General features: G+C 41.5%; 1 pseudogene; it reads right to left on the reverse strand.

The window, feature by feature from the left end:
* Nucleotides 1–20,806: 20,806 nt before the first annotated feature.
* Nucleotides 20,807–21,323, reverse strand: LOC130046157 (60S ribosomal protein L21-like; annotated as a pseudogene).
* Between the last annotated feature and the right edge of the window lie 393 nt (nucleotides 21,324–21,716).

Raw genomic sequence — 21,716 nt, forward strand, 5'->3', positions numbered from 1 at the left:
CACCCCCCATAGAAGAGAGGGAAGACAACTGGTGACAGAAGAAACTCTTCACAGACCTCACCATTGAATTATAAGCATGCTGAGTGCTTAATGAGTTGCTGAATAATATAACACTTCTTTAGTTCTTTGGCTGCCTCATGATTAAATGCTATAAATATTTATGATTTATTACTGATGTTTTGGATTGGGAAGGTTTTGGAAAGCTCATGGATCACAGTGATTCTAAAGAAAAATAAGAAAATAAAATTATATAAAGCTGCTTATTTATAATACTGTTCCAATGGGTTATGTAATTTTTCAGAAACCAGTGAAGGTAAAGCAATTCAGCAGTATAGAAAAGAAACAATTAAAGTTTCTTTTATAAATGATCATATAGTTTGCCTACAAATATATTTGTAAAAAAATGGGACTAAAATGGTCACTTTCTACTTTGAAATCACTGGTCTTTGAAGGTTTTATTTAGGCTACAAGATCAAAGACTCAGCACTGTGCTTACTGCAAGTACCTTTCTTTATGTGCCGACCAGAGAACAACTATGAAACCAAGACCTGAAAATGTTTCTACCAACAACCCAGTTGCAGCAAACATCATCTAACTTTTGCTCTTAATTTCCTTGGTTTTCTAATTTAGAGTATTAGAACCCAAGAAATGAACATGATCTTGAAGGACATAGGAGTATGGGCTGAGCAGCTATAGAATAGAACCTGAACTTGATAACTTGGCTGATTAACTAACTTCTTCAACCTGCATGACCCTGAGCAGGTTATCTGATCTCTTCAGGCTTGAGAGGCTTCTGGAGTTATTTTGAGAATTGAATGAATTAATGTAAATAATGCATTTACCAGTAGCAAGTGGACAATTAAATAGGAGGCATTATTGTCTTGTTTAGGGGAATACTCAAGCCTTGGGGGCCACTCTTGGTGATAAATGACTAATTGTGGGGGTCTGACAATTTGGTGTTCAGTCTGGGGGTGATGGGATCACACCCTACAGTGCTTGTTGAGGGTGCTATTTGGGGCTGGGTATCAAACTTGTGGGGTGGGGGTTCTTGCATATGTCTCATAACAATTTAGCCCTTGAAGATATATCCCTTTCTACTATCTATGTTAAGAGGTCCTACTATCTCTTTTAAGAGGAATCACTGAAAAAATTAATTTCAATAAAGGAACTGCTGAAGTGGCCCAAGGGATGGCTTGGTAGCAAAAATCATGAGACTGGGAGTTTAATTCCCAGCACCACCCACATGTACATTGTCTGGCAACCTGGGATTATGGGGCCACAACCAGATGAGCAATCAACAATGAACATGACAACCAAGTGTGTGTGCTACCCCAATTACCACAACATTGAAGGGGAAGGAGAAAAGTTAAAGGCATTTTTATATTTTTGCTGTATCTTGATTCAGGCAATCTGGTGGGCATCACAATGGGAATTCTTCCAAGTGATGAACATGTCTTTACTTCTTTTAACAATGCCTTATGGTTCTGGTGTACAGGCCTTTTCCATCCTTGGTTAACTTATTTTGATTTTGATTTGGGGGCCATATCTGATTATGCTTAGTCTACTGCAACCTCTTTGCTCAGGGGTTGCTCCTCATAGTTCTGGAGGACCATGCGTTGTCAGTTTCAAACCCTGGCCTCCCCTGTGGAAAACATGTGCTAAGTCCATTGAATTGTCTCTCCAGTCCTTCTTATTAAGCATATTTCTAGGTATTTTATTATATTTTTATGCAATTTTAATTGGTTTTTTCCTTCATTTCTTTTTCTGAAAGTTTGCTATTTACATGTGGAAATAAAACAATTTTTTAAAAAATCGAATCACCCTGAGATACACAACTACAAAGCTGTTCATGGTCTAGTTCCAGTCATATAATGTTCCAACACCCGTCCCTCCACCAGTGTACTTTTCCCAGCACCAATGTCCCCAGTTTCCCTTCTTCCACCCTCCCCCCATCTGTCTCAATGGAAGGCATTTTTCTTCTCCCTCTCTTTCTCTCTCCCTCTCTCTCTCCCCCCGCACCCCCTCTCTCCTTTCAGGGTTTGCAATGCAGATACCGAGAGGTTATCATGTTTGTTCCTTTACCTATTTCAGCAAACAGTTCTTATCCAGAGTGATCATTTCCAGCTAGCTTTGTCATAGTGATTTCTTCTCTATCCCAGATGCCTGCTTCCCAGCACTTGAGGCAGGCTTTCAATCCTGGACCCATCCTCCTGGCCCTTCTTTCTACTGTCCTTGGGTATTAGATTCATATTATATATTTTTATTCCACAATCATTCTTTGTCTGTCCCTTTCCTTCTGATTTATTTCACTCAGTATGATACTCTCCATATCCATCCATTTATAAGTGAATTTCATAACTTCATTTTTCCTAACAGTTATGCAGTATTCCATTGTGTAGATGTACCATAGTTTTTTTTATCCAGTCATCTGTTCTCAGGCACTTGGGTTGTTTCCAGATTCTGGCTATTGTGAATAGAGCTGCAATGAACATAGGAGGGTAGTGTCATTTCTGCTGTGTGTTTTTGGGCATACGGAATATATATCCAGAAGTGGTATTGCTGGGTCACATGGAAACTCAATTTCTAGCTCTTTTGAGGGATAGCACAGCAGGGAGGGCATTTGCCTTGCACATTGCAGAGCAGGCCAACCCGAGTTTGATTCCTCCACCCCTCTTGGAGAGCTGGACAAGCTACTGAGAGTATCTCGCCCACACGGCAAAGCCTGGCAAGCTACCCATGATGTATTTGATATGCCAAACACAGTAACAACAAGTCTCACAATGGAGACGTTACTGGGTCCGCTTGAGAAAATCGATGAACAATGGGAGGACAGTGCTACAGTGCCTAAAACATATTTTATAATTGCTTTGGGGCCTTCAACCTTACTATATTTACTATTGGATATTAGCCCTAAGTGTTCTAGGCTTCATCAGTGACCATTTTTCTCCATCTGGAGTTTACAGTGCTCTTGTGAGCACCTCTAATCCCGAGTTTATCTTTTTTTTTTTTTTTTTTTTTGCTTTTTGGGCCACACCCAGCGAAACTCAGGGATTACTCCTTTTTCTGCGTTCAGGAATTACTCCTGGCAGTGCTTGAGGGATCATATGGGATGCTGGGGATCGAACCTGGGTTGGCCCTGTGCAAGGCAAACACCCTACCTGCAGTACTATCTCTCCAGACCGCCTGAGTTTATTTTTAACTTTTCCTTTGTGTTACTTACTAGAGTCCTCATGTCATCAAATCAGTCTTGGTTACTCATACGTCAAAATTTCTGGTGAGTCTACACTTTGTATTTGAAGTGATTTACCTGCTTTTCTATTTCCCCTATAGTCTTTTCATAGTTTACTATAAAGTAATGTTCTTTGCTTAGACATGGAAAGACCATTAATTCTATGCTGCTCCTAATATTGGGAGTTGATTGACTCTGAAATATATCTACTCCTGGATATCAGTCATAATTACTTGACTCAGGCTTCTGTTGCCATAGTTCCTAACACTCCACAAAGGAATGTCCTGCTGTGGGGGGAAGGACAAGCTGAACCTGCCTGAGGACTTAGGACTTTGTCTGGGATTTGTGGTAAAAGCCTTGCTTGCCCTCGGAGCGCAGAGAATCTATACATCTCTTACTTGTTTTATCCAAGTAACTGCAAGTATTAATAAGAAGTAAACTTAATTATTTACTAGTAGCTAGGGAAAGAGAAAAGCTATATAATGCTTATACAGAGTCTCTCCATATAGCTCCTGAGAGACAGAGTGTCTCCTTGAGTTCATCCCCCAAGAGAATTGTCGCCATTGAAATCCTTTACCCCTGTAAATCATGCCTACATGCAGTCCTATACCTCAAGCTCCCTCTGATGTTCTATAAATATGCTAACAGTTCTGCATTAAATGGGCCATTTTTACCATCTACCATCTTTTCTGTCCCCGTCTCTTTTTTCCTCTACTGGGGAGGCCTGGGGAGGCAGTTCTCGGACACCAAATGCATTGTGCCCCCACCCCTCAACTTACAACTTACCATTCCTATTTTTTATATATTGATTGATTGATTGATTTTTGAGTCACACCCAGCAATGCTCAGGGATTACTCCTGGCTCTGCATTCAGGAATCACTCCTGGCAGTGCTAGGAGACCATATTGGATGCCGAGGATCGAACCCAGGTAGGTCACATGCAAGGCAAACACCTTAGCTGCTGTACTATTGCTCTGGCTCCATTCCTAATTTTTTGTACCTTTAAAGTTTTCTATGTATTTTATCATGTTATCCACAAATTGTGACAATTTTACTCCTTCTTTCCCACTTTGGTTGCCTTTTAATGACATAGTGTTTGGTAAGGCCATTTTACTTAAAGCATCACAGAGATTCAATGCTATACCTACCAAAATCCAATAACATTTTCTCCAGAAATAAAATGAAAAATACTAAAATTTGTATGGAACTTCAAAAGGTCTCAAATAGCCAAAGAAATCCTGATGAAAAATAAGAATTAAAATGTTCTCCATAAATTCCTGCTTTTTCCTTCGTGTTCCTGAAGTGAGCAGGAACTTGAAGAGCCTCAAACCATTCATTCAGGGTCTTGACGAAGAAGCCTGACCATCTTGTAGGTGGGTAGGCATTGGTCTCCATAAATTCAATCAATACTTACAAAATTATGGTTATCAAAACAATATCATAATGGAATAAAACAAACATAGAGATCAATGAAACAGAATCAGGAGCCCAGAAATAAGCTTACACAAATGTGGGTAACAAATTTTGGCAAAGGAATTAAGAGCATTAGAAAGAGCACTTAATAAATGGTAAAGAGAAAATTGAGCAACTACATACAAAAGAATTAAATTTGTCCTTTATCTTACACCAAAAACAGAAATTAACTTGAAAAGATCTAAGAACTTAATGTAAGATTTGAAAACACAAAACACAAAGAAGAAAATACTATGACATTGCTCTTAAAACTATCTTTGTGATTTGTTTCCAATGGAAAGAAAAAGAAGCAAAAAAAGAAAAAACAAACAAAGTACAAATCAAGTAGGACTATGTGGAACTAAATAACATTTTTTTTGGTGAGGGGCCAGAGAGATAATACAGTGGTAAAAGCCTTTGTCTTGTATGTGGTTTGATCCTGGCAATTCCTAGGGTTCCTTGAGTACTGCTAGGAGTGATCCTGAATGCAGAGCCAGCAGTAAAGTCCTGAGCACTGCTGGGTGCAGCCCAAAGACTGAGGGGAAACAATCTGCACATGAAAGAGACCATTGCCAAAAGGAAAAGGAAGCCTACCAAATAGGAAAGGAAAAGGAAAAGGCCCTCCCATTGATCATCGATTTGCTCGAGCGGGCCCAGTAACGTCTCCATTGGAGACTTTGTTGTTACTGTGTTTGGCATATCGAATACGTCACGGGGAGCTTGCCAGGCTCTGCTGTGCGGGCGAGATACTCTCGGTAGCTTGACGGGCTCTCCGAGAGGGGCGGAGGAATCGAACTCGGGTCGGCCATGTTGGCTGCGTGAAAGGCAAACGCCCTACCGCTGTGCTATCGCTCCAGCCCAAATAGGAGAAAATAATTGCAAATCACATATCCAACAAGGAATTGATCACTTGAAGTCCCATTACTCATCGATTTGCTTGAGGGGACGCCAGTTATATCTCCATTCATCCCTGTTGCGTGCTAGTGTAGCCCAATGGCATCTGCTCACTCCAGGAACACAAAGAGCCTCTAACCAATCATTCAGGATCTTGACAAAGAAGTCTGACCATCTTGTAGGTGGGCAGCCGTGCGATCTTTTGATGTCCCATGGAATCTAGTCCAGTAGTCGTCTCCAAATCTCATTATGTGTCCAGCCCATCTGATTTTCAACGCCTTGGCAAACAAGACAGTGTCCCTTATTTTCGATCATCAATGGAGGTCAGAACTCTGGATTTCTTCTCTCACTTGAATGAAGCGTGATACTCCAAGCATAGCTCTTTCGATTCCTCTTTGGGAGACTCGAATAGCATTCTCATCCTGTTTTTGTAGGGCCCAAGTCTCTGAGGCATATGTTAATGCAGGAAGAATGGTGGAGTCGAAGAAATGTGCCCGGAGCCAGAGATTCTTTGTCCTCTTAGCTATTTCTTCACTCTTGAAGGCGTTCCATGCTGCTCTCTTCCTCCTGCGCAACTCAGGTGCCAGATTGTTCGTCATGTTGAGTTCTCAAACTAGGTACACATAACTGCTGCATTCAGAGATGTTCATTCCATTAAGAGAGAATGGAATGTCAGGAACAAGTCCGTTTCCCATGAATATTGTCTTCGTGAGATTCAGCTGCAGTCCGACCTTTCCACACTCTCGGTCTAAGTCAGCCAGCATTTGTGCTGCTTGGCAAATGTTTGGTGTTATTAGAACGATGTCATCAGCGAAACCAGCTGCTGCCATGCTCCAGGCCATTTTCTGGACCACTCGGGCAGAGTCTCACACATGAGTGAAGCTCCACAGAACCAGGTAAAGCAGAACTTTGTGACCTTGGACTCCAGACTCAACGGGACCCGGAAACTAAGATTCTCTGCCTGCTTCTACCAATCTCCGGTGACCCAGGGATCACACCCAGAAGACTCACCCTGCTGGAGGCAGATAAATACAAATAAATACAATTAATACCCATTTTTCATTATTACCGCACCATATTTGATGGGGTTCAATATGGTTTTAACTATGGGAACACCTGCAAGGGTGACTAGAGGCCACCCTAAAAGCCTCTATTCCTCTCGTAGCCATGGTTAAAGAAATCATTGATGAAAAGTTCACAGAGCTGGACAATACAGGCATCCAGATTCAAGGAGCCCGAAGGGTGCCAGCTAAAAGAGATCCTAACAAAAACACTCCAAGACATATCATAGTTAGAATAATGGATGCCATGGATAGAGACACAATACTGCAAGCAGAAAGGTCAAATAAGGAAATCACATACAAAGAAGCATCCCTTAGATTCACAGCAGGCCTATCAGAGGAACCCCTCCAAGCCCAAAAACAATGGTGGGATATAGTGGGGAAAAAAACCTCACTGAAGTGAACGCTTCACCAAGAATACTCTATCCAGTTAAACTCTCACTCAAACTCGAAGGAATGGTACACTATTTTGTGGATAAACAACAGTTCGGGAACTTCATAGACTCAAAACCAAACCTAAAAGGAGAGCTAAAGGGGCTACTATAAGACAAGACAAACCCCTACAAGTACAACAAACCCTTACAGAAAGATGACACAAAACCCCATAACAATAATATCTCTCAACATCAATGGTCTAAATTCACCCATTAAGAGACACAGAGTGGAAAAATGGATTCAGAGACCCCAACATTCTGCTGCCTACAAGAAACACATCTGAACAATCAGAACAAACACAGACTCAATGTCAAAGGATGGAAAACAACCCTGCAAGCAAACAACCCCTTCGAAAAAGCTGGAGTGGCCTTACTAGTATAGGACAACATAGATTTCAGGTTGAAAAAGATTATAAGGGACAGTGAAAGCCATTTTTATTAGGCAAGGGATATGTACAGCAGGAAAAAAATCACACTCCTAAACATATACGCACACAATAAGGGACCAGCCAAATACCTATAACAACTGCTAACAGACCTTAAGAAGGACATTGCAAGCAACAAAATAGTAGTTGGAGACTTCAACACCGCCTTATCACCCCTGGATAGAAAAAGAAGATTAGGTAAAGGTAAAGGTAAAGGCCCTCCCGTTGATCGTCGATTTGCTCGAGCGGGCCCAGTAACGTCTCCATTGGAGACCTTGTTGTTACTGTGTCTGGCATATCGAATACTCTCGGTAGCTTGCCGGGCTCTCCGAAAGGGGCGGAGGAATCGAACTCGGGTCGGCCATGTTGGCCGCTTGTAAGGCCAACGCCCTACCCGCTGTGCTATCACTCCAGCCCATCAAGAAGATTAAAACTCAGCAAAGAAGTAATGGCTCTGAAAGAAGAAATGAATACAGGGGGCTAATATATCTATACTATATTCCCCTAAAAAAGAATACACATTCTTTTCCAAATGTGCACATGGAACATTTTCCAGAATAGACCATGCACTGGGCCACAAAGCATAACTCAACAGAATCAGAAGACAGACATTGTTATCAACTATCTTCTCAGACCATGATGCACTGAAGATAGAAGTTAATAATGTACAGACGCAGAAAACAAAATCAAACACGTGGAAATTAAACAACTCAATGTTGAACAACGACTGGGTCAGGAAGGAAATCAAGGAAGAAATCAAAAGATACCTGGAAACAAATGAGAAGTAAGACTCAAGCTACCAGAACCTATTGGACACAGCTAAAGCCGTGTTAAGGGGAAAATTTATAGCTCTGCAAGTATTTCTCAGGAAGGAAGAAAGGGCCCACACAAACAGCTTGACTTCACAGCTCAAGAGCCTAGAAATGGACCAACAAAAGGAGCCCAAAACAGGCAGAAGGAAGAGATAATAAAACTTAGAGCAGAAATGAACAATATGGAAACCCAAAAACACAATCTGAAAGTTCAATGAAACCAAGAGCTGGTTCTTTGAGAAAATAAACAAGATAGATAAACCACTGGCAAGACCCGCAAAGAAAGAAAGCAAGAACCCTAATAAACGGAATCAAAAGTGAGAAGGGGGCTATCACAACAGAAACCAAAGTAATTCAAAAGAGCATCAGAGACTACTTTGAAAGTCTGTATGCCATGAAACAATAGAACCTAGAAGAAATGAATAAATTCCTGGATTCCTATAATCTCCCCAGGCTAAATCAAGATGATCTAGAATACCTGAATAGTCGTATTAATATCAAGGAAATTGAAACTGTAATCAAAATTCTTCCCAAAAACAAAAGCCCAGGTCCAGATGAATTCACTAGCGAATTTTTCCAAACATTTAAAGAGGACCTATTGCCAGTTCTTCTCAAGCTTTTCCAGGAAATTAAAGAAACAGACATTCTTCCAAGCAGTTTCTATGAAGCTCATATCTCTCTAATACCAAAAAGAAACAAAGACACCACAAGAAAAGAAAACTACAACCCTATATCCCTGATGAACAAGATGCGAAGATTCTCAACAAAATACTAGCAAATAGAATTTAACAACTCATCAAAAAAGATCATACATCATCCCGGGGATGCAAGGATAGTTTAATATTCGGAAATCAATCAACATAATCCATCATATCAACAACAAAAAAGATTAAAACCATATGATCATATCAATAGATGCAGAGAAAGCATTTACAACATCCAGTACCCATTTATGATGAAAACTCTCGCCAAAATGGGTATAGAAGGGACTTTCCTCAATATAGTTAAAGCCATCCACCACAAGCCTATGGCAAGGATTATTCTCTATGGGGAAAAACTAAGAGCCTTCCCTCTAAGATCAGGGACGAGACAAGGATGCCCACTCTCTCCACTGCTGTTCAATATAGTACCGGAAGTACTTGCAATAGCAGTTAGGCAAGAAAAAAGATATTAAGGGTATTTAGGTAGGAAAGGAAGAAATCAAGCTCTCACTATTCATAGATGATATGATACTGTACTTAGGGAACCCTAAAACCTCTACCAAGAAACTCCTAGAAACAATAGACTTGTATAGTAAAGTTGCAGACTATAAAATCAATACCCAAAAGTCCATGACTTGCCAATGTGCAAATAATGAGAAGAAAGTGACATGAAAAAAAAATTCCATTGACAATTGTGCCCCAAAAATCAAGTACCTAGGAATCAGCTTAACTAAGGAAGTAAAAGACCTGTACGAAGAAAATTACAAAACTATTCAAGAAATAGAAGAGGATACAAGGAAATGGAAAGATATCCCCTGTCTCATTTGCCAAGACAACAAAAATCAAATGGGCTGGACACGTAATGAGGTTTACAGACAACCGCTGGACTAGAGCCATTACTGATTGGATTCCACGGGACATCAAAAGATCACGTGGACGCCCACTTACAAGATGGTCAGACTTCTTCGTCAAGACCCTGAATGATCGGTTTGAGGCTCTGCATGTTCCTAGAACGAACAGATACCACTGGGCTATGCTAGCACGCAACCGGGATGAATGGAGACGTTACTGGCACCCGCTCGAGTAAATCGATGAATAACGGGGATTAAGTGATTAAGTGATCCCCTGCTCATGGATCAGAGGAATTAATATTGTCAAAATGGCAATACTCCCCAAAGCATTGTACAAATTCAATGCGATCCCTATAATGATACCCATGACATTCTTTAAAGAAATGGAGCAAACACTCATAAAATTCATGTGGAATAGCTAAAGCAATTCTTGGAAAAAAGAAAATGGGAGGAATCAACCTCCCCACCCTCAAACTTTACTACAAAGCAGTAATAATTAAAACAGCATGGTACTGGAACAAAGGCAGAGCTGCATACCAATGGGTCAGGGTTGAACATACTGACACCTCTCCCCAAGTATATGATCATCTAATTTTTGATAGGCTGGAGCGATAGCACAGCGGGTAGGGCATTTACCTAGTATATGATCATCTAATTTTTGATAGGCTGGAGCGATAGCACAGCGGGTAGGGCATTTACCTTGCACGCAGCCAAAATGACTGACCCAAGTTCGATTCCTCCGCCACTCTCAGAGAGCCCAGCAAGCTACTGAGAGTACCTCGCCCGCATGGCAAAGCCTGGCAAGCTACCCGTGACGTATTCGATATGCCAAACACAGTAACAAAAAAGACTCATGATGGAGACTTTACTGGGCCTGCTCGAGCAAACTGATGAACAATGGGACGACAGTGAATCTTTGATAAGGGAGCAAGAAATGTGAAGTGGAACAAGGAAAGCCTCTTTATCAAATTGTGCTGGCAAAACTGGACAACTACATCCAAAAAAGTGGGCTCAGATCTCTACCTAACACCATGTACAAAAGTAAGATCAAAATGGATTAAAGACCTCAACATCAGACCGGAATCCATAAGGTACATTGAACACAAGGTTGGCAAAACCCTCCAAGACATTGACGCTAATGGTATCTTCAAAGATAACACACCACCACTGGCCAAAGCAAGTTAAAACAGAGATAGACAAATAGGACTATCTTAAACTAAGAAGCTTCTGCACCTCAAAAGAAACAGTGACCAAAATACAAAGACAGTCTACAGAATGAGAAAGGATATTCACCCAATACCCATCCAATAAGGCGTTGATATCAAGGATATCAAAACACTGGTTGAACTTCACAAGAAGAAAACATCCAACCCCATCAAAAAATGGGGTGACAAAATGAACAGAAATTTTCTCAAAGAAAAAATCCAAATGACAAGACACATGAGAAAACTCTCTACATCACTAATCATCAGAGATATGCAGATCAAAACAACAATGAGAGATCATCTTACACCACAGAGACTGGCCCCACATCCAAAAGAACAAAAGCAACCCGTGTTGGCGCAGATGTGGAGAGAAAGGGACCTCCTTTACAGCTGGTGGGAATGCCGACTGGTTCAGCCCTTTTGGAAAACAGTATGGATGATTCTCAAAAAATTAGAAATTGAGCTCCCATTTGACCCAGCAATATCACTCGAGAATATATCCTGGAGAGGCAAAAAAGTACAGTCGAAATGACTTCTGCACTTTTATGTTCACTGCTGCATTGTTCACAATAGCCAAAATTTGGGAAAAACCCGAGTGCCCGAGAACAGATGACTGGTTAAAGAAACTTTGGTACATCTACACAGTGGAATACTATGCAACTGTTAGAAAAGATGAAGTCATGAAATTTACATACAAGTGGTTCTACATGGAAAGCATCATACTAAGTGAAATGAGCCAGAAAGAGAGAGACAGACACAGAAAGACTGCACTCATGTGGGGTATATAAAGTAACATAATGGGAGCTGAACACCCAAGAATAGTTGAGATAAGTACCAGGAGGTCTGCCCTACAGCTTGGAAGCCGGCAGCACATGCTTGGGGGAAAGGCAACTCAGATAGAGAAGGAAATACCAAGTAAAGGATGTTTTGAGGACTCGCTCGGAATGTGAGATGCATGCTTAAAGTAGACTACAGATCAAACACGATGGCTACTCAATAACTCTATTGCAAACTACAACACGTTAAAGGAAAGGTAGCGCAAAACAGAATGCCCTGTCACAGAGGCAGGGTGGAGGGGGGGGGATGGATGGGAGGGAGGGCTACTGGGATCATTGGTGGTGGAGAATGGGCACAGGTGGAGGGGATGGATTCTCAGTCATTATATAACTGAAACCCAAGCACGAAAGTTTGTAAGTCTACAACTGTACCTTATGGTGTTTCACTAATTAAAAAAACAGCACTGTAGCACTGTCCTCCCATTGTACATCGATTTTCTTGAGCAGGCCCTGTAACATCTCCATTGTGAGACTTGTTGTTACTGTGTTTGGCATATTGAATACATCATGGGTAGCTTGCCAAGCTTTGCGGTGTAGTGAGATACAAAGACCACAACTTCTACAAGATCATTGTCAGTGATTTTAAAGCCAAGATAGGACCAAAAAGGTCACCTGAAGAACTCCACATTGGGAAACATGGCCTAAAATGGAATGAACGGGGTGAAAGACTGTCTGAGTTCATCATGTCGACCAAGACCATCCATGATAACTCACAGTTCCAGAAGGCCGAATCTAAATGTTGGGCATGGGAGTCTCCTGGTGGACAGTTCCATAATGAAATTGACCACATCGTATTCAATCGATGGTTTTGCCTGACCAATGTCGCTGTTGTCCCAAAATTCCAAATGGGATCGGACCACCGTCCCCTTCGTGCAAAATTCTACTTCACAGAGTGGGGAGAAAGGGCTGCAAAGTTTAAGAAGAGAACTCCCAAAATGACCACCACCTGGGAGCTCTTTGGCACTATTGCAGCAACATGGGAAGATGCCGTTGTTGACAACATTGACGAAGAATATGATCGACTGGTTCAGCACCTCCATTATTGTGCAAGGAACCAAGGGAGAGAAAGTCACAAAAAAACAGCTTTCTTCAAAAACTCTCAAGCTCATTCGCCAATGTGACTGGGCGCAAGCCTCAGGCAACCACAAGCTAACATCCGAGCTTGCAAAGCAGTGCAGAGAAGCAACAAAGGAAGACCTTAAAGAGAGAAGAGCAGCAATACTGGCCAATGCGGCAGAAGCTGGGAAAAGCATTCACAATGCCCGCTTGTCCTTCACCAACTATAAGACCAAGATGACTGCCCTCCAACGTCCTGATGGATCTATCACATTTTCCAGAATGGCAACCGAGAAGATTATCCATGATTTCTACTCGGATCTCTTCGATAGCCACATCCAACTGCCCACATACAAAATTCCTCAGGATGTATGTGTTGTTCCCAGCATTCTCCCTTCTGAAATCCAACACGCCACTTCATTGGTAAAGAAGTGAACAGCACCCAGCCCAGACAAGGTCAGACCCAAACACCTGAAGAATCTACTGTCAGTACTCATCAATACACTGGCTTGGCTCTTCACACATTACCTGTTTGAATGCAAGGTTTCCTCCCAATGGAAAACTCAGAACTGTTCTGTTGTACAAGAAGGGAGACAACCACAACATTGGCAACTATTGCCTGATCTGCCTGTTGTCCGTCATCTACAAGCTGAGTCATCCTGAATAGGATTAGCATAACACTAGATGAAGGACAACCGAGAGAGCAAGCTGGGTTCCGCAAAGGAGTTAGCACGATCGACCATATCCACATGGTAACCAAGCTTATTGAGGTTTCTTGGGGGTTCAAGATGCCACTCTGTCATTGTTTTAAAGAAGACCTTTGATTCTTTTGAGACTGAAGCGGTCATTGAAGCCCTAGCCAAACAGGTCGTTCAAACTCAATACATCCGGATCCTCTATGAGTTGCATTACGGATTCATCACCGGGATCTCACCATTCTCCAAGGAAGTGATCATTGATGTAAAGAGAGGGGTTTGACAGTGTGATATCATTTCACCGAAATTGTTCAGTGCCACCCTTGAGAACGTCATGCAATGACTGGAATGGGAAGGAATGGGAGTGATGATAGATGGTCAGCAACTACACCACCTCCACGTCACTGATGACAACAAGGAATTAATATTTAAAATACTTAAACAATTCATACAAATGAAAAACAAATATAAACAGCCTGATTAAAAAATTGGCCAAGTGTCTAAATAGATGCTTTGCCAAAGAAGACATACAGATGGCTAACAGACACAGGAAAAGATGTTCATCTTTACTTATCATCAAGGGACTGCAGTTAAAACTATGGTGAGAGCTGGGGATGAGGCTCAAGTAATAAGCACGTCATGTCTGTGTGAGACCTTGGGTTCAATACCCAGCACCACAGCTCCCTGCCCCAGCAGTGCTGGGGGTAGACTGGTCTTCCCAGACATCCAGTAAGAGTGGTCTACAACTCGTGGTTTAAAATGAAACCACAAAATACTAATTCAAACTTGATAGAAAAACCTTATTTTTTCTTTTTTTTTCTCTTTTAGAAATAGCAAGGTAAGGTAAAGGCCCTCCCGTTGATCGTCGATTTGCTCGAGCGGGCCCAGTAACGTCTCCATTGGAGACTTTGTTGTTACTGTGTCTGGCATATCGAATACTCTCGGTAGCTTGCCGGGCTCTCCGAGAGGGGCGGAGGAATCGAACTCGGGTCGGCCATGTTGGCCGCTTGTAAGGCGAACGCCCTACTCGCTGTGCTATCGCTCCAGCGGGTAGGGCGTTTGCCTTACAAGCGGCCAACATGGCCGACCCAAGTTCGATTCCTCCGCCCCTCTCGGAGAGCCCGGCAAGCTACCGAGAGTATTCGATATGCCAGACACAGTAACAACAAAGTCTCCAATGGAGACGTTACTGGGCCCGCTCGAGCAAATCGACGATCAACGGGAGGGCCTTTTCATTTTTCATTTTCATTTCCTTTCAGAAATAGCAAACAGTGAGAATGTGGAGTAGAGAAAATCTTCATACACTCTTGGAGAGAAATGCAAATTGGTGTCTCGCCACAGAAAACAGAATAGAGATTTCTCAAAAAAAAAAAAAAACAAACACCTAGGAATAGTCATACTAAATGATCCAGTTCTTCCATATCTGGGTAGTTCTGAAGAGGACAAAAATACTTATTCTAAAAGAAAAATATACCCCTGTATTATTGCAGTATCATTCACGATAGCTAAAATATAGAAATAATCTAATTGCCCATTGATGGATGGGTGCATAAAGATGTATGTACAAAATGAAATACTACTCAGTTGCAAAACAAGATAAAATCTTGGGCTGGAGCGATAGTACAGCAGGCAGGGCGTTTGCCTTGCACGTGGCCGACCTAGGTTCAATTCCAAGGTCCAATCCCATATGGTCTCCTGAGCACCGCCAGGAGTAATTCCTGAGTGCATGAGTCAGGAGTAACCCCTATACAACACCAGGTATAGCCCAAAAGGAAAAAAAAAAGATAAAATCTCACCATTTGTGACACCTTGACTGGAACTTAAGGGGGTTATGTTCGGGTAAATAACAAAACAAAAACAAAAGCATTATGCTAAGAGACAAATCCTATAAGATTGCACTCATATGTGGAAAGTAAAGAAGGGGGTCACAGTCACCCCATTGTTCATCGATTTGCTCAAGTGGGCCCAGTAACATTGTGAGATTTGTTACTGTGTTTGGCATATCGAATACATCACAGGGAGCTTGCCAGGCTTTGCCCTGCGGCGAGATACTCTCTGTAGCTTGCTGGGCTCTCCAAGAGGGGCAGAGGAATCAAACTCGGGTCGGCCATGTTGGCTGCATGCAAGGCAAATGCCCTACCCACTGTGCTATTGCTCCAGCCCAAGATTTTATCTTGTTTTGCAACTGAGTAGTATTTCATTTTGTACATACATCTTTATGCACCCATCCATCAATGGGCAATTAGATTATTTCTATATTTTAGCTATTGTGAGTTATACTGCAATAATACAGGGGTATATTTTTCTTTTAGAATGGAAGATAACGAAGTAAAAAAATGAACAAATAAAACAAAAACAAACTCTTAGACTATGAGAACAAAATGATGATCACTAGAGGGGAAGAGTTTGGAGGAATGAGTAAATGGGATACAGGGGTCTATTGTATGGTAATGGACAGAATGTAGACTTTGATAGGAATCACAATGCAATATATATAAAACTATCTACGTTGTACCCCTAAAATATATATAATGTCATAAGTCAATGTTACTTAAAAAAATTTAAATGAGCAGAATCCACAGTAAATATATTGCTTTAGAACAGAATAGACATGTCTGAACATTTTACTCTCTGCCTTATTGTTGAGAAACCAGATAATTTAACACATGCAGAAAGAGACAAGTACTAACTTTTCTTTTCCCAAAATAGATTCAGTGCCCTAATATATGTATAGATAACAACAGAATTCTTGAGTTTGGCATTTTCGTGTATGTGACACCATGGTGTCCTTATATTCACCCCTAGAAGTTGTCATTTGCTTCATTTGACTAGAAGTTGGAGGAAGCAAAGACACTGAGTAACTAAATGTTTTGCCCAAGAGGACAAACTTAATTGGAGGAGCTAAGAATTGACCCTTCCCCCCCCCTCCGTATGGTGAAGGAGGAGACACAGTCCAACACAGGAAACATCATCTGATTCCTTATTTGAAAAAGGACCCATCATATATCGTCATACCCATATTCCCCTAGTTTTGCTTCAGACAAAGGAATTCAGTAATCGTGTCACACCGAGAAGAGAATATTTTCAATACCTGTGAGGGCAAAATCTTTTCAAGACTGAATGGAAGCTTACCATATCTCCCTGAAACATAAAATCCTGACTGAAGGGAATCAAAAAAACTCACAAAACACAGCCTGTGACTCACTTCAGGAGGTCAAAAAGGCCCCCAATGAAAAGTTGCCGTTGACTCAAAGGTCAAGGTGATGGTGTTGAATCTACCAAACAAATACTCAATCTGATTTGATACTGCAAACAGCACCATGAAGTTAGTGTGTGTGTGTGTGTGTGTGTGTGTGTGTGTGTGTGTGTGTGTTGTGTGTGTTGGGAGGGGGCATTCACAAATATTTATGTGAAAGATGTGGAACTAGGAGACAGAGGCAAGATGGCACAGGAGGGTCTCAGAGCTGGGGTTCTGTTATTGCAGTCCATACATTTTGCCGTGTTCTGCAGCCTCTTCTTTCCCTGAAATTGGAGCCTGCCTTTGTTACTGAGGAATGTCATCATTATCTATTGCTCTGTGCCATGTGGCCACAAACTTAGAGGCCTAAAATAAAACGCACTTGGGGCTGGAGAGATCAAACAGCAGGCTTGGTGCTTGCCTTGCATGCGGCCTACCTGGGTTCGATCCTCTGCACCACATCTCACCACTCCAACCCAGCCAGGAGTGATCCCTGAGTGGAGAATATGTAAGCCCTGAGCACTGCAGAGTATGGCTCAAAGCCAAAGCAGAAAATCCTAAAATAACACATACTTAACACCTGTGAATCAGGAATCTAAGCACAATGGAGATAGAACCTCTCCCCAAGTTCCTCTCAAAATTGCTTTCAAAGGGCCAGCCAGGGCTGGGGTCTCATCTCAAGCATAGTTAAGGAAGTATCTGATTTCCACAGGCTCTTGAGTCCACGTGCATGTTGGCAGTTTGTAATCCACATGTGTTATTTGAGGGTCTCCAGTCCCATGGGTCTCTGTCAACCAGAAGCTGCCTTTGGTACATTGGCTATGCGGACCTCTCCAGTGACTAGCAGGAGAATCAATAGAGACTCTATGAAGAGAGAATTTATGATGCTATGAAACACGGTCCTCCCATTGTTCATCGATTTGCTCGAGCGGGCCCAGTAATGTCTCCATCTCTAGACTTGTTGTTACTGTCTTTGGCATATCGAATACATCACGGGTAGCTTGCCAGGCTCTGCCAACCGGGTGAGATACTCTTGGTAGCTTGCCGGGCTCTCCAAGAGGGGCAGAGGAATCGAACTCACGTCGGCCATGTTGGCTGTGTGCAAGGAAAACGCCCTACCCGCTGTGCTATCGCTCTAAGAGATATTCGCCATCTTCTGCAATGTATTGCTCACAAAATAACCCGGCCAGGGGATTCCAATCATGGCTTATGAGAAACAGGTAGTGTATCTCAGAGTTTATCAGACTCAGGGAATTCAACACAAGTGTTCTATTTTTCCTTTGTTTCCCTGAATTCTATACACCTCTAATAAAGTTCCTTGTGCAGGACTGGAGAAAGTTTATAAATAAAAAAAGACACAAAACTCTATGAGTGATTCCAAAAGAAACACTTATGGTAGTTTGAAAAATAATATATTTTACTGTTTCTCTTAACTTGGGCCTTAGTTCTTAGGAGTTGCATTGTCATCTTGCTTCTGGAAATAGAACTCAATGCACTAGGATCCCCAGGACAATGTGCTTTCTGTGGGCTTGGCAGGACCACAAAATAAGTGTCCTGCATCAGTTCAAACCCTGGACATGAGCTCTGGTGACATTCTAGCCCACATTATCCCAAGACATGCAAAGGTGACTTCTGTAAGACATGCAACTGGAGAAGTCTTCTAGAAGGCTTCTGGGATGACTAAAGAAAGGGGCAGACTTCCCAGCAGAGAAGAGAATACTTATTATGAAAAATTGGCTATAGAGGCAATGCTTTTATTGCTCTTTAATGTCTCAAAACCTATTGTACCATTGGAATGCAGCCTGCCTGAATTATAGCAGCTTAAAAAATCTTTTTGTCACTATCACCACATACATATGTCTGTGTGTATATATATATGTATGCATGACACCCAAAATTTAGCACCATGAATTCTCACTGCTGCTGCAACACCATGTACCTTCTCAACACTCTTGACGTACTCTGCGTCCAAAAGAGGCTTGGGAAGGCTTCCAGAACCCAGCTACTTTTGGGGGGAGGGATGCAAACCCACCCATCTTTCCTCTCCCTGTAATTTCTTCAATAACTTCAGCATAGAGTGACACTGGTTTACCAAGGAAAAGTTAACAGATTTTTGTCTATAAATAACTGGTTGGCAGTGCTGTGGTGACAGTTTATATAATAGAACTCATACTTAAATAATAAGGTAACAGCTCTGGACTGTGAATTTTAAAATGTTTTATTGAAATCAGACTGATTAACAGGCAAGATCCTTCTAATTATTTTAATTATTGGGTCTTAATGACAAGAAGTGGTAGAAATAAAAATACGTTAAAATGACATTTTAAATGCGGTGCCACCTGCAAGACCCAAATTCTCCAAAGCAAGAAGGAGTGATTCATTGTGACCTAGAAACAATGCATATGTACATGGGGTTGGGAGGGGAGGTAAGGATATCTTCTGTTGAAGGTCACTGTCACTGTCACTGTCCTCCCATTGTTCATCAATTTGCTCCAGCGGGCCCAGTAACATCTCCATTGGAGACTTTGTTGTTACTGTGTTTGGCATATCGAATATATCACAGGGAGCTTGCCAGGCTCTGCCATGTGGGCGAGATAATCTCAGTAGCTTGCCGGGCTCTCCGAGAGGGGCGGAGGAATCGAACTCGGGTCAGCCATGTTGGCTGTGTGCAAGGCAAACGCCCTACCCGCTGTGCTCTCGCTCCAGCCCTCTGTTGAAGGTAACAGGATTATATGTGCCTCATTATCTCTTTGTGGAAATCAAAGCTAATGAGCTCTAACCCCCCCTTAAACTTTTTAATTCTACAATTTAATTATTCTATTGTTTTTAAAAAAGAGAGATAAACATTCAGGGAAAACAGAATAAGCATATCTGTCATTAAATATTAATTCATAGGCATAAATAACATAGGACTTTGCATGGAATTTGTCCAACTTAAACTAGACAGAAACCCAATAGTGTGCAAAATACCAAGAACATGTAGGTAGATAAGGTGGACTTAGATAAAGGAGAGTGTTCCTCCATTCATTCACTCTGTCACTTATTTCCGAAGCAAATAAACATTTGCTTCTATCAGAAAGGCCTTACTGGTCAGCTAACATTTGAGAAATCTAAAGAAAGTCAGAGAACAAGTCATGCAGATAATCCTGGGGAAAAGAATTTCAAACAAAAAGAGCAGCTCAGAATCTGGTAGGGAAGAGTGGGCTTGTTTTGGTCAAGAATTAGCAAGGAGAAGAGGCCAGAGAGATTTTAAAGGCTCAGTTGACTCAACATGGCTGACCTGGGTTCAACTCCTGGTACCAGAAATGGTCCTCAGAGCCCTGCCAGGAGTGATGACCAGAAATAAACACTGAGTATTATCTTGCAGTAGCATACCCCAAAATAATAATAATAGCACTGTAGCACTGTAGCACTGTCCTCCCGTTGTTCATCGATTTGCTCGAGCGGGCACCAGTAACATCTCATAACAAATTGTGAGACTTGTTTCTGTTTTTGGCATATCAAATATGTCACGGGTAGCTTGCCAGGCTTTGCTGTGCGGGCAAGATACTCTCGGTAGCTTGCCAGGCTCTCCAACAGGGGCGGAGGAATCGAACCCAGTTCAGCTGCGTGCAAGACAAATGCCCTACCCACTGTGCTAATAATAATAATAATAATGTAATAATGCATGTGTGTGAGGCTGGGTTTAATACCTAGCACCTCATGCATCAAAAACTAAATAAATACATTTTGTCTTATTCATCACCTATACACTTTTTCTTCAAGCTCAGGAAATAATTAGCCATGCTTCTACAAGTATGTTGTACCTGATACTCTCATTCTCTTGTTCTAGAATTTCTATATAAGCCCTATTGGAACTGCGCCATCTATTTCTCATGATTCTTTTTTTTTCTTTGCAGCTATTTTTGTCTTTTTTCTCCAGTAGTCTCTTTATTTTTAAACAAACACTTCTCATGCCATGAATTTATAGGGAATGGGCTCCAGCAGCTCAGGCTCCTTTCCATGGGTTCTTACAAAGTATGCTTCTCTGGGTGGAGCAGGCTGACGCTTCAGTTGAACCCAAGTTCCTTTCTCTTTGGCTTCCTTCTTTTTTTGATCATTTTCCTTTACCCATTTCAGGAAGCTGTCTCAACTTTTAGAGTGCTTAATATGCTCAATGTGGACATTAAATCTCTTGGCAAGAATCTTGCCCTTGACTTGCTTGTTAACGACAATGCCAACAGCATGCTGGGTAACATTGTAGACTCTTCCAGTTTTGCCATGATAACATTTGTGGGGCATTCCTTTTTGGACAGTGCCCATTCCCTTTATGTCTACGATATCACCTTTCTTGTATATACACATGTATATGGCCAAAGGAACAACTCCATATTTTCTGAAAGGTCTAGAGAACATATAGTGGATGCCCCTCCAATTTCCCTTTGTGTTGGTCATTTTTGCGATCCACTGGGCCCTGGAGGTTTCGTATTTCTCATTATTCTTAACAGACAACTCAGATATTTACTTTCCTCACTATTCTATACTTGCTTCTGGTTGAATTTCTCAAAGCTTTTTTTTAATTTTGTACAAAAATGTTTAGAGTTTATCCTATTCCTTGTGATTTTTGCTTCACTAACTACTTCTTTATTCCTAAGATTTCCAATGAATTAGTTTTAATAGCTTCCTGATCTTGGTTCATGCATTTTTGTTTCCAGATTTTTTGCTCTGAATTTCTTTAATGAATGTTATTCTTTACTTGATATTTTTAAGGAAATCTACTTCAAGGATATCTCAGATTGCGCTTCCCCCCACCCTTTTATTCTGGAATAGATCTATTTTCTAGTAAAT

This window comes from Sorex fumeus, unplaced genomic scaffold (genome assembly GCF_029834395.1).
Source record: "Sorex fumeus unplaced genomic scaffold, SorFum_2.1 ptg000131l, whole genome shotgun sequence".
In the NCBI taxonomy this organism is placed as follows: Eukaryota; Metazoa; Chordata; class Mammalia; order Eulipotyphla; family Soricidae; genus Sorex; species Sorex fumeus.